Genomic DNA, 12,818 nt, shown 5'->3' with positions numbered 1-12,818 from the left:
AACATGTTTCCATAACTGACAATTAATTAGTTAGTTGCTGGATTATAGAATAGAATAGAATAGAATAGAATAGAATAGAATAGAATAGAATAGAATAGAATAGAATAGAATAGAATAGAATAGAATAGAATAGAATATCATATCATATCATATCATATCATATTATATTATATTATATTATTAATCCAGAATAATCCTGTTGTAAAAAAACTCAGTATTCATTTTATGGATTTTAAAAAAGGACAATAATAATAATAATTGTGGCTAGTTGGTTGTGATTCAGACAGATATAAACAGAGTATTAAGTGTGCAGTAAGATAGACATTTCTAAAAGTTTGTTATATGTAAATTAAAATGGGAAATAAATGTACATGTTGTAGGTTATAAATCAGATGTGCCTTGCAAAAGCATTAAGGTTAATCTTTTCCCTTACCAGTTTATCTATAATAACAAATGGCATCATCTAAAAAGAAATTATTTTATTAATTTGCCAATCCAATGGTACACCCCAAATGTTCTACACCAGGCAGAGTCTGAGCCAAAGAAGATGTCACCCCTCTCAACCAGCCACCAAGGACAGAAAACACCCTAAAGCCTTTGTTTTTTTACTATATTTTTTATGACTGAAAATGCAGCAGTGTGCATAGCAGGATGATCCCGGGGGTCGTTATTGCTACAGGTGTGCACAGGTAAACAGGGAGAACACCACGGAATGAGAGCGGGGAGGACTGTTGACACTCTGTTCGACCCTGGGGGATGTTTTAACACCCCCTTATCCTCCTAGGAACATCTTTTTTAGTTGCCCCTGTCTGTCGGGGATAAGTGAGATATTCTTCATGGATAATGCAACACCTCACAACAGTGCAGCTACTTGAGAGAGCCCGTGTGGCTGGTGGCAGAGGGACACAGATAGCATCACTGGTTGGTGCTGGGATAGGCGTTACATTCCGGGCAAAGTATACTCTGAGGCTCTGTGGATTTTATAAGAAAATCATGACAATTGCATTATCTATGGTGTGTGGTAAACAGGAGTTGCATCGCGCCATGGGCACACTGCACAGTGCTTTAAAAGTAGGGGTGAAAGTTTGGTAGAGTACCCTATTACACAAGTAATACATTTGCATAACATTATATTATTTTTAAAGTCTTTATAATTATTATCCATATCCTGTTTTTAATGATCATTATCTATTATCATTATTGATATCATAATTATCCTTAATTTTTCTTGAAACCCTTGCCTGTAGCATTGCATCTCTTGAAGCTTAATATAGTCACAATTTCCAGTAAATCAAGTATATTATGTTATGCTAACTTCAAATATTGTCTAATATTTATAGAACATACTCGTAATTAATGCTTCTGCTTCTTGCTAATCTCCTTTGTGAGTGAACATATTGATCTAAGGTCTAGTTCCAACACGTAGCTGTAAAACCTTTAATTAAATTCACACTCTGGGAAAATATTGACAGTTACCTCCCCTTTTCATGGTCTAGGACATGTTGCATGCATTGTTGGAGGTGACAATGGCAAGCAATTAGTAATCAATCAATGGTCATTTGTCTGGGCGGTGGTCATTTCTAGAGCTGACCACTCTCGCGTAGTGAATGTTCGGGCCATCGGCCAACCTCTCATTGTACAGAACTTATGGTGGTAATGGCATACTATTAACCATACAACTATATTTCATGTACCTTTGGGCTATCGGATTAAAAAGTATTATTTGAATAAATTGACTGTACAACACTTGCATCCACGGTCAAATATAGATTCGTTGTATTCTAATTTCTAAATATATACTTGGTTTTAATATTTTTAAAATTAGGAGTATTTTGAGACAGACAGAGCAAAATCACTTTTAGACACATCATAAATTACATCAGATAGTATATCTAAATCAGATCTCAGAATCGAAACTACCTGTGTCTCACTGTGAAGAACGATCTCGTCACACAATCTTGTTGTTTCACTGTTTTGTCAATCTTGACATATTAATGCAATGTGAGAGGCCATTTATTTCAAGCGAATAAATCAGACTGCTTTCTAAACATAAAGGTTTGTAGTTTGTTGTGGTTTTGCTTCACAGAACACGAAAGTTAATGGGTAACTTAAAACCACACAGTTCCATCAAATCAATACATGCAAATAGTTTGTAGTACCCACTTTTTCCCCTCTATAATTACATACATTACATACTATATCACGTACCATTGTACTCGTTTCCCACACAGCTGACTGACAGCAGAGCCTATGGTTAGTTTCAACACGTCCAGGGTTGCATCTATACCTATATACACGGGGGATGTTCCCAGTGATGTCGACAGAGCTGCTTCCCATCTGATTCCTCTGCACCTGTATTCAAGACTACCGCCCATGCATGACAGGTAACCACTGGAACATTATGTAGCGAAATGTAACTCCGCTGGCAAGTGTAATTGTGGTTAAAATAGCAACGTGTAGACCTTATCATAATAGAATCATCTGATCATGAAAACTTAATAACAGTTGTAAACTTACAACGAAAAAGAGGCCAATTTTCATGCCATGTAGCTGGTTAATGGTTGAGGATTGCCTGGTTTTATAATGTAAACTAATACAGCTTTAACATTTTCATATTGTACACAGTTGTTGGAATTAATATTAAACTATGTATTCATATTAACGAGATACAATTTTTGTATCCTACTATCATTAGTCTTCTATGGGAAGGGTGAATACTATATTTTGATAATTTATTCAATAATGTAGAATTAGGCTAATCGTGAACCAGGGTGCAACGAATGGAAAGTACTGTACATTTTTGCAGCGAAAAGCATTTTATCATATTTAGTTCCCCATTGTCAGTTCGGTATTTTAAGGGATCATATTTGCCCGCAGTTAACAGCAGTGTCTAATTTCAGTGTGTATATTTACTGATATAATGGCATGTTTGGTGTACTCATTAGGAGTGAAAGCATACTCGTCCTTCACAGTAAGACGTGGGCCTATTGTGAATGTGCTACTGACCAGTGGTCAGGTACACAGGTAAGGTACAGCAGGGTGTTGTGTAGACATATCACTACCTACTTGACGTCCTACATTCACAGATGGACGTTGTAATCGATGAGTGATATTGTGACGGCCAGGGCTTCAGCAGTAGGACCAGCTGACACCACCTTGAAGTGTGACCACTGGTCATCTCCTCACATGTGTTACCACTTACCGTCCATGGAAGAAAACACAACTCTTAATTTGAAAAAAGACCAAATGTAATCTTTACAAAATTATTTTTACCAATTCTATTATCCAGTGTAAGCAATGTAACTCACAAAAATAGGACAGCTACGCGATAAATCGTAAATAACAGTGAAGAAGGAAGGGTTGTTTATTTCACGATAAATAACTAGTTCTATCATAACGTCATTACTGGTGATACGAATATGTGCTTACAACTTGATGATGTCGTTAACTGGGCGACGTTACTTAAGAGTCTGATGAGTTGTTCCCCATAGATGTAGCTGGGCAACGTAGATAAACGCAATGGCCGAACGATCGCATACCATCTATGACAATCGGTATTGGGAGAAAAGGTACTAATATATCGACGAGCAAATTGTGAGCAAATGCGGGAAGACTAAATTTAAAGGTATCACTTCAAACATTCAGTTACTTGTGACTTGTAAGATTCCAACAAATAAAGACAAAAGTATCTTGAATCTTGTTCTTTATCTTGGAAGTATCACAGGTAACTGATGTTTTGGGGGATTGTAGATGGAGCAAATTGGCAATCTAAACATTTTGTTTTTGTTTTCACAAGTTTTAGTGTCCAAATAAGGATTATTTTCATTCCCCGTTTTACAGCAATTTGAAAGGGAAAGAAAAGAGGTGTGAGTTTCATGTTATCCAGGCAGGCATTAAACGACATCAAGCTACCCGTCTGTTGGCCGTGGCTTGTTATGTCCACAGTGAGGAGATAGATCATCTGTAAAAAGGACATACATAATACTTTTCCGTTATCAATAAATATGATCATCAAGTTTGCCTTTGAGTTTAATATAATTGGCATTTTCCTTTCGATTTCTGTGGGGCGAGATTGGGAGATAACGTGAGCCAGTGAACTGTATTTCCACAAGATAAACCTTTATTCCCTTGACCTAGCAGCAGAGGATACCTTCAGGGAATGTGTGTTTCCCGGGGGAGTTACCGCCCCTGACCTCACAGCGTCACACTGGAGCAGAAATTCTACGATCTTTATCAGCATATGGTTAATGTGGGTGACTTTTAAACAAACGGAAACAAACAGGAAATAAATTATCAGCATAAGTATATGTGAAACAGATGAAATTAGTCTTTTTCTTACTGATTGAATATATTGTGATACGAACTGTGTGTATGGTATATTTTCTTGCTGATGATTTACCATTGCCTCATCGAGTTCATTATGAAATTCCTAATTCCTGTTATTCAACTTTTGACACATTTTCTACATTTCAGCATGGAATGCATTTTGACACACCGATGACATTTATCCTCTTACACCCCACGCTTCCCCTTCGCGGAAAGAACGTCTGTTAAACCTCGGTGCCATATTCGACGCTGATAACGCAGGAGTGATTTTTTTATCCAGGCTTACCTGAGATTAACCACTTAATCCTAATCTCTATCGCAATGTAGACACAACTAAATACAGTGGGTTAACGAGCCTTCTCTATGTTGGTTTGGTCAATAAGCCTGTGCATTTCAAGATTACAGGTGAAATACTGAAATTAATCAACCGACCTTGCTCACTGATCGGGAACCGTTTGAGCCATTGCTAAAAGATTAATTCCACCACCAGACAGAAACAGGATTTGCTGTTGTCGTCGTAATTCACCAGTCTACAAATAGATTGGTTTACTGATTGTAATCTCACACCAGACATTTCAAAATACAACTGTCTGTTTTCAATTAATTCTATTTGATTCAAACTCAGAGAAATCTGGTATAGATTATTATTGACTCGGTTACTGAGGTAACTAATTGATAATCCTGTACACTCTGACGCGACCAAGATTATTTCATAATCGTAGAAGTCTCAACAGCGACACTGATGCTGTCAATCACCCGACGAGGCAGCGGAACGATGATTATGTTAAAAGGGTGGAAAGCAAGAGTACCACACTGTTGATAATTACATCGAAGACAAATGTCATGTTGAGCACCGCCTTGTCCATGAACTCAGTTCGTATTCACAGAAAAAAGTCGGAAATACCATTTGTGATAATGGTTAATCCATATTTACACGTATGCCGGTAGAGCACGTTTGCACGACGTTTATCATGTGCAAAATGTTTGATTTGCAGGCATGACATGAACATGTCATGCTTCTCTGACGCAACTCCATGACTTGGCTTTGTGATAACAGTAACCGCATAGCAAGCTGTCACCCCACCTCACCATCTAGTCAGCACCTACACTGGGAAATACTATGCAATTATTCCATTAATCTACTTATGTGTGGGGAGCCCCAAATGAGGTTTAGTACAGCACTCTGTGGAAGCGAGATGTCCCAGTACAAAAAATATTAATTAAATAAAACCTTTAATGATTGGTGTTACTTGGCCGATAATGTGTCTTTTTGTTGACTCATAGGAAAGAGAGAACGTAGTTTATGAATATTTTAATAAGTAAATTTACAGAAAATATATTCCTTACAGGTAATATGTGGTTAATACCGTCGTGACATAATGCAGTCGACTAAACTAATAGTACTTACTCATGCAGTCAAAGCAATAGCGTATCTAATATAAAAATGTCACGACCAATTATATTTATTGCATCTGTTGCAAAATACCTTTCAAAAGGTGCATATGTCAAACACTGATGTGCAGCGAAACACATGTTGTACCCCACCCATCCCTACAAAGCCCCGACACGCGAGGATGATCACAAACACACACATGAAACTGTCAAGCTTGTAGAATTCAATGGCGGGACTCAGCTTCTGAAGCCTTGGGACGAATAACCCCAAAACCTATAATCAGCTTGATCTCACGTGATGACTAGAGCGCCAGGAATTCAATCATTCTAAAGATGTATTCATATATATATATAGCAACAAAATTACTCCTATTTTGATAGCATGGAGAACATCATTGTGAACTATTTTACTTTTTGTCATCATATTGAATAGGAAGACGAAGCACGTTCAAGACACTCTGTACAAAAATATACAGCTTCGAAATCCACAAAGTGAGTTAGATGACTCATAGCTCTCGAAGAACAGCTCCCGCTTCACTGCGTGTGGGTTTTGTCAGTTTAGTTAAAGAAGCGATGATACTTAATGTGTCCGTTTTGTAAATAAAATACACATGGTTTCGTCTTCTTTGTACACAGATTTGAAATAAAATGCTGCATCATTTTGTCGAATCATTTCGGAATCAATCTTGTCGGTGACATATATAGAGCATGAGAGTATGGAGAACGCAATATGTATGTGCTGAACGACTGCTTGTCATATCCGATCTCAACAATTTGTTAGTTTTGAAAAGTGATTGACATATTTTCATGAATTGTATCGACTGGACCTTTTGTTACCGTGGTAATATCAGTCAAGCTTCAAATTAATTGTATTCTTTAGTGTAGGAGAAAGCTAATAACTATGTATCCACCAATATACGACAACTGAAATTTACACAATGTCTTGTACATTTCATTGACAATTGTCACAATGGAACACGTGCTAGTTCCCGTTATCATTACTGACTGAAATAAGCACGAGTACCCAGTGACAGACACCTATTCGCCAAGCATTGTAGATTCTGATATGCATCGCAAAATATGTCGATTTCATCGGAAAAGAAATTGATACGTTTTGTCCTGTTCTATGCCAAGCATTAATACTACGTCTGGGATATAATGTGTATTTAGTCTGAACTCTGTCATGATCCACTGGCGATTCGCTTGCCGCATCTGAATATAGATGATAACAGTATGGAAAAAAACAACATTTCAAGTGCAGAAAAAGTCAAGATTGAAAGAATGCTCATGTTTTAATCTAAGTAATTATGAAAGCTTTTTTATTATTTATAACTTAATCAATATTCAGCCTGAATAGAATTCAGCCATAACAGATATTAATGACAGTTTTGTACTTGAGAATTGCAGCCTGAAATAAAGATGTATTGGCGCAACGAATCAATTATGCACCATAAATCAAAGCGAGGAAAATAATTGTCACGCTCAACGGCCTTCCTAACTATTACGAGTCGCCCTCAATACAGGGGCTGAAATATCATAAATACGTTTATCAACTTCTGTTTTGGATGATTAAGTAATTGTATTGGGGCATTCAAAAGAAAAAAAACACTTCCGCATTGTAGTTTCCCTGTATAGACTTTAAAGAGGAATATCGACTTGTCATGGACTACCGTCAAAATGTTGATGTTTTAATTGCATGAAATGATGTATACCGTTTTGAAACAAACAACTTACAAAAGCAAAGCCATGCTCTATAGTTCTCTAGTATCGTTGCGCGATGAAATGTTTATGGCGTAGGTGAGATCGCATATTGACGTCGCTCGATACAGGCATATTCAATACACCACATTACGCTCACACCATTTTGCAAGTCAATATGTCAATCACAGTTGATATTTGCAACCTGTTATAAATCAGACGCGATAATAGCAATTTTGACAAAATACTGTCACTTGCACAGACAAAAAGTAAGGTGACTGGTTGGATAAATGTGTATATATCCACAGTTCAATGTTTAGGAACTACACGTACATCCACACCACCTTGTACATCGCGTGTCTGTTTCATGCATACGTATCTAAAAGATAGGATATTCAGAATAACATCGTAAACAATGATAGAGTACCTTTAAGTTTGTATACACTTAAAGAGCACCATTTCCACGGGCAGTTATGTCAAGGGAAATATACAATATAGACTGTATGTATCTACTCACCATGTTGTACTAGGCAGGTCCGTTTCAGTCACGCCGATGACACACATGTATATTTCACTGTATAAACACGCTCACTGCGTACATCCGATCAGTAACCGTGAAACGTCAGTCCACGCCAAGGAAGGCCTGCAAAACACCACGGCCTGACTTGGTACGCCTAAACGACTCTTCAGAAGCCGGATTGCTGGTCGTGAACAGTTTTCACGCTCTACTGACCACATGAAGCCAAAGCATAAAATCCCAGTAACGACACTATGTCAGACAGCGAGAACGTGGTATGCCGGCCATAACATAGACAAAAGCTCAACACATGGTGCTATTCTATAGTGTTCGTCATATTCATGGAATGGCATAATTTTGTTCAATATAGTCGGGATAGGACACTGAATAGAAACTCCTTTGAATGAAATCGACAAGCCATAAAAAACGACGTATCCACCGTACGTATATAATGTTGGGTCGCCTGGAAATGAGGTGAGGGAGTGTTTTGGGGTGGAGCTCTCTGTGCGGTCACGGAAGTGTGTTTCTATTTTCCTATAACTGCCTAGCTAATCCCACTTCAACTCATTGTGTGACATCTTATTCACCACGGTGCGAGTGTAAAACACTGATTGATACAAAAGCCCTACACTGTTATGTTTGTCTGGAATTGAATATAACGCGTCTGTGTCAAAGTGGCCAAAATCAATCGTTTTTATTACACATAAGTTTACATATACATCTTATATTTACATTATGGAAATACATGTAGAGATAAGGAGTGGAGAGGCACGGGCAGTCAACGGTTACAGTCCAGCCTGTGAATGTGTGTGTGTATATATCTTGTTATTCCTACTATATTTCATTGGATTGGCATAGTTGACACCTGATTCTTTCATATTACTATAGTTAATCTCTCATGTCATGACAGATTAACTTTACCATTATGAATGAATCGGGTGATCCATAACTTCTTTTGAGTAGTATATATCCGCAATGGTAACAAAATATCTTTTCAAATACACATTTCTTTCATTCTTAAAATTATTACATTAAAACATGTAGTGGAATTCGTTACCGAATTGCTAATATATTTGGTTATGAGGAATATTTTCCCAGCGGTCAGTTTGAATTGATAAGTTATAGTTGGAAGTTGTATATACTTATAAGTGAAACCTTCAGAGGAAAATACCACGTTGTCATTCATAGACTGGTCCGACATTCGTAAATGATCAACATGTTTAAACCATGTAGGTGAAAGAGTATTTTGGGATTGCCAATTATTAAATAGGCCAAGGTTACCCAGAGCTACTTTGAAAGAAATGGAGCCATTTAAAGTGGCAGTCCTTGTGATTTTTTGTCACTGTTATTTGATATATTGCTGTTAAGGTAGAGGTACATTTTCCTGGTACTATAGCAGACCGGTAGCTCAGCATACCAGATTTAAATTGGTGTCAGGGATGTCCATATCTGTATAACCGTCACGTTGACATGTAGCACAATATTTCACGTCACACAGGAATCCCACTTTACTGTGGTTGAAACATATCCTGTACAACAGTTATGTCAGGTTTAGTAAGCGAAGCAAGAAAAGTATATGGAGTCATCTTTATCTGTTTGGGATGGTCAAATATGCTCTACAACACAGTGAGTGAGGTAACAGAGAGAGGCAGAATGGCCTTCACATATTGTATTGTATTTACTGTGTGTTTGGAAACTGAACCCGAGACCCGAGGGTACGACCCACACTAAACTGCCCCACCGCAATAATGTAATTGGAATTTTTCATTAAAATATTTGGCACAAAACACATGTCACTTGCTGTCAAGTCGCCAGTTAGCATCAAACAACTGGTCCCTCCCTGTATTCAGTGGCGGCAATACATAACTTTGTCCATTTTGTCCTCCCCAACACCCGTCACAACCCTACACACTGGTGGTCGTCAGGTCATAAGCGGACCCTACCGTTAGTCATAGCCATCAGCTGTCATAAACTCTTGAACACTCTACGGCCAATGTCAAGTGCATTTCTACAAATAATATTCTTACAATATTTACGAAAAACACACCAAGAGTGTTTAATACTACTTTAGTGTAAGCAGCACATGTCACTGGCTCGTTGACTGTCAGGTCGGCCAAGATGAAAGGGTCTCTCCACAAAGGTATCTGCCTTCAGGTATGTGGTCTCGCTTTACGGCGCTAAGCATAGAGAATGTGTTTTGTTTATGAATACTCCGTCAGACAAACGTTCTCGATATGTCTATAGTGTACAAATTGAGAGTTCAGACAGGTTTCATACCACGACACAGACACCCCACGACTCTAATCGATATATGATAAAGATATTGGAAATCAGTCATGTGACACTCTGATTCGGGATAATGAATCGGTTAACTGTGATTCGGTATATAACAGCACAGCTCCCATGGGGTCCCGAAGTCACCCGGCGTATGACTGAAGCAAGCAAACCATGAACGACCTTTGATGTGTTTGTTAAGTTAGAAAATCCCTGCACTTCCCTTTCACGTCTTGTATAACACTGGCGTCAATTACAATAACGAAACTCACATCCTAACGATCTTCTGCTGTTGAAATTGATCACAATTTGGTGATAATTCCGTTCGTCTGTGTGCCTAGTTTGCTGCCAAATGACCCAGAAATATATTTCAAAATGGTCAAAGATTATCAGGTCATGTGTAACAGGTCTGTGGTGTATCAACTGTCAATCAAAGAATCGTGAAAAACACGAACGATCGGCTACATGAAGTCCATATGATCAGGAGCAGAATCGACAACTTCAATCCTTTCATCTCCTAAAACCATGGTTAATGTGTGTTTTTTTGTCAATGTCATTGTCCAAGAAAATCTCTTAATCAATTCCAATCAAAGCATTGCAAGTTGATCAGATATGCGTGGTGTTGGTCTTCAAACATGCTACCATTACATCAATCATAAGACTCGGTGAATTTATTAGCCAGTGTTTGAGTGACAGCTAGCATGTATTGCTGTCAAGTCATCATCCATGTCATGTATATTTCCTATGTTCACCTGGCGGTAAATGAGACATGATTAATTACCCGACATGCTCGCAGACAATTGTCCCATACGAGCTGTTCATCACTGTTATCGCAATATTCGCATTAAGAACACAAAAGAAAAGGTCATGTTACAGACGGTATAAACTCAAACATGCTGTTCCTAATTCAGCTCTTCTCATCCGGGTATTTCTGAATTTTATATCATATCTGCGAAGGTGTACACCTGTGTTCCACCTCTGTTACGTTCTGCTGTTGGGGACGTGGGTCATGTGTTCGCTATGGCAGATCAGACCGGAGTCGACTCTCAACATGCCTACAAATGTGTAGTTATGAAGTCGACAGATCAGCTACTGTATGCGTGACAACAGGCAGGTTGAAACAGGACCACCCAACAACACATACTCAGTTAATTCAGAATCGGTTGCGGATGCTACTGAAATGGACAACAGAAATCTCCACCATTAGCTGCCAATCACGCCGAATCCTCTGGCTGTAGTACCTAGTAGAGGAACACCCCGACACGCAGTGACTACATCCACCCTTCTGGCTGATGCCCCCCAGAACCCGATACTGTTGAAGCTACAAGTAGCCAGTTACAACCCCTTGCTGAAACAATACCGACACCCGACTGTGATACAGGCTTAAATAGGCATCAGCAAGTGACATTAACATGAAATCGACAACTGAAACATGAACAGGCTCTAGTGTCAGAAACATGACTCCCAGGGCGGGCACCGTGGTAGGCCACTTCCCACGTCAACAACTGGGGCAAGAGTTAGTACTTATTTTGTATCGTATAGTTTTTTTTCGTAATAGTGAATTTTTGATTCTTGGATCTTAATCATTTTTTTTCACATCCATATCTGGCTACGGTGAACCTCCGTGGCAGTACCTCGACTGGGTGTTGTCGTGAGAAATATGAGACTCTTTTACAAATAAAACCTATTTTATTGCCACATCTGACTACAAAGTTTAGTCCAGCATGTTGCAAATTTGTAAACTAATCCAATTAGAGCTAGAGGTCAGAAGGGGACTGTGAGGTCCGGGTCGGTCATCCGACCAACTAGGGTCAGCTTTGCCTTGGGTAATTAGAAGGCCCGATGGTGGCATGAAATGAAAACCTTATAAAAATCCCATAACGTAGCCATACCACTCCACACACAAAAGTCGCCCCAGCACACGGGTCTTTATCACAGAGACAACGCTCTGTAGCAAGTTGACAAGCTCACACCTGAAATGAACAACAAAGTTGGGCGAAGTGTCCACCTGGCCCGAGAATAAAGACTGTATGTAATAAACCCCCGAGCCTGACCTATGTGAAACTGGCACTGACAGCCAAACACGTTCCGCTGTCCTTTATTGCACAGCAAACAACGGACGGACGAAACTGACTATTGTCTATTTCAGAACTGGATTCTCTGGGTAGATATAGATTTGCATTGTAAAGTTTCACGCGACACGACTGTCTACTTGCATATAAATCACCCCGCCATATAACACGTCTCTTATCTCACACGGAGGTGGTGTTGGGAAGAACGTCAGCTCAATCGGATATGTCTGAGGATTTAAAACCTGTTGTTTTTAAACTTGTTCTAAATCCAAATCCAAGAATGGTAGTTTTTCTTAAATACTCTAATGCTAATTATCTCCAAAAAGAATTGGAAACTCGCAAGATTGTCCCTCATCAAAGGATGTTCACTAAGTTATTCCAACAGTTGTTAGCAACAAATACCGTAAAATAATCTCTACCGAAATCCAGCGTCGACGAGGAAGATCCAGGGAATGTTTTTCAATTAGCATAAAGAAGCAAGATAAAAGATCAATATTCGTTAGATATAGATAATGGAGTGAACATAGAATTCTTTGGGT

The 12,818-nt window shown here is 38.7% G+C and overlaps 1 protein-coding gene across 4 annotated transcripts in view; it reads right to left on the bottom strand.

Annotated features, from left to right (window-relative positions):
• The window catches only part of LOC124139825 (protocadherin beta-6-like), a 57,184-nt gene that overhangs the window by 20,552 nt on the left and 23,814 nt on the right, over window positions 1–12,818 (bottom strand). Inside the window, exon 1 of one of the 4 annotated variants that reach the window (XM_046507191.2) lies at window positions 7,934–8,123. The exons of 1 other annotated variant lie outside the window; for it this stretch is intronic. The gene's annotated coding sequence lies outside the window, so the exon portion shown is untranslated. Of the gene's footprint in view, window positions 1–2,208; window positions 2,258–7,933; window positions 8,124–12,818 lie in introns of those variants that run through there. 2 more of the 4 variants (XM_046507187.2, XM_046507190.2) reach the window with 2 other exon arrangements.

The sequence above is a fragment of the Haliotis rufescens genome, unplaced genomic scaffold (genome assembly GCF_023055435.1).
Source record: "Haliotis rufescens isolate VD_foot unplaced genomic scaffold, xgHalRufe1.0.p SCAF_7, whole genome shotgun sequence".
In the NCBI taxonomy this organism is placed as follows: domain Eukaryota; kingdom Metazoa; phylum Mollusca; class Gastropoda; order Lepetellida; family Haliotidae; genus Haliotis; species Haliotis rufescens.
Note: the sequence above shows the minus strand (reverse complement) of the source record. Positions and strands in the feature narration are given on the sequence as shown.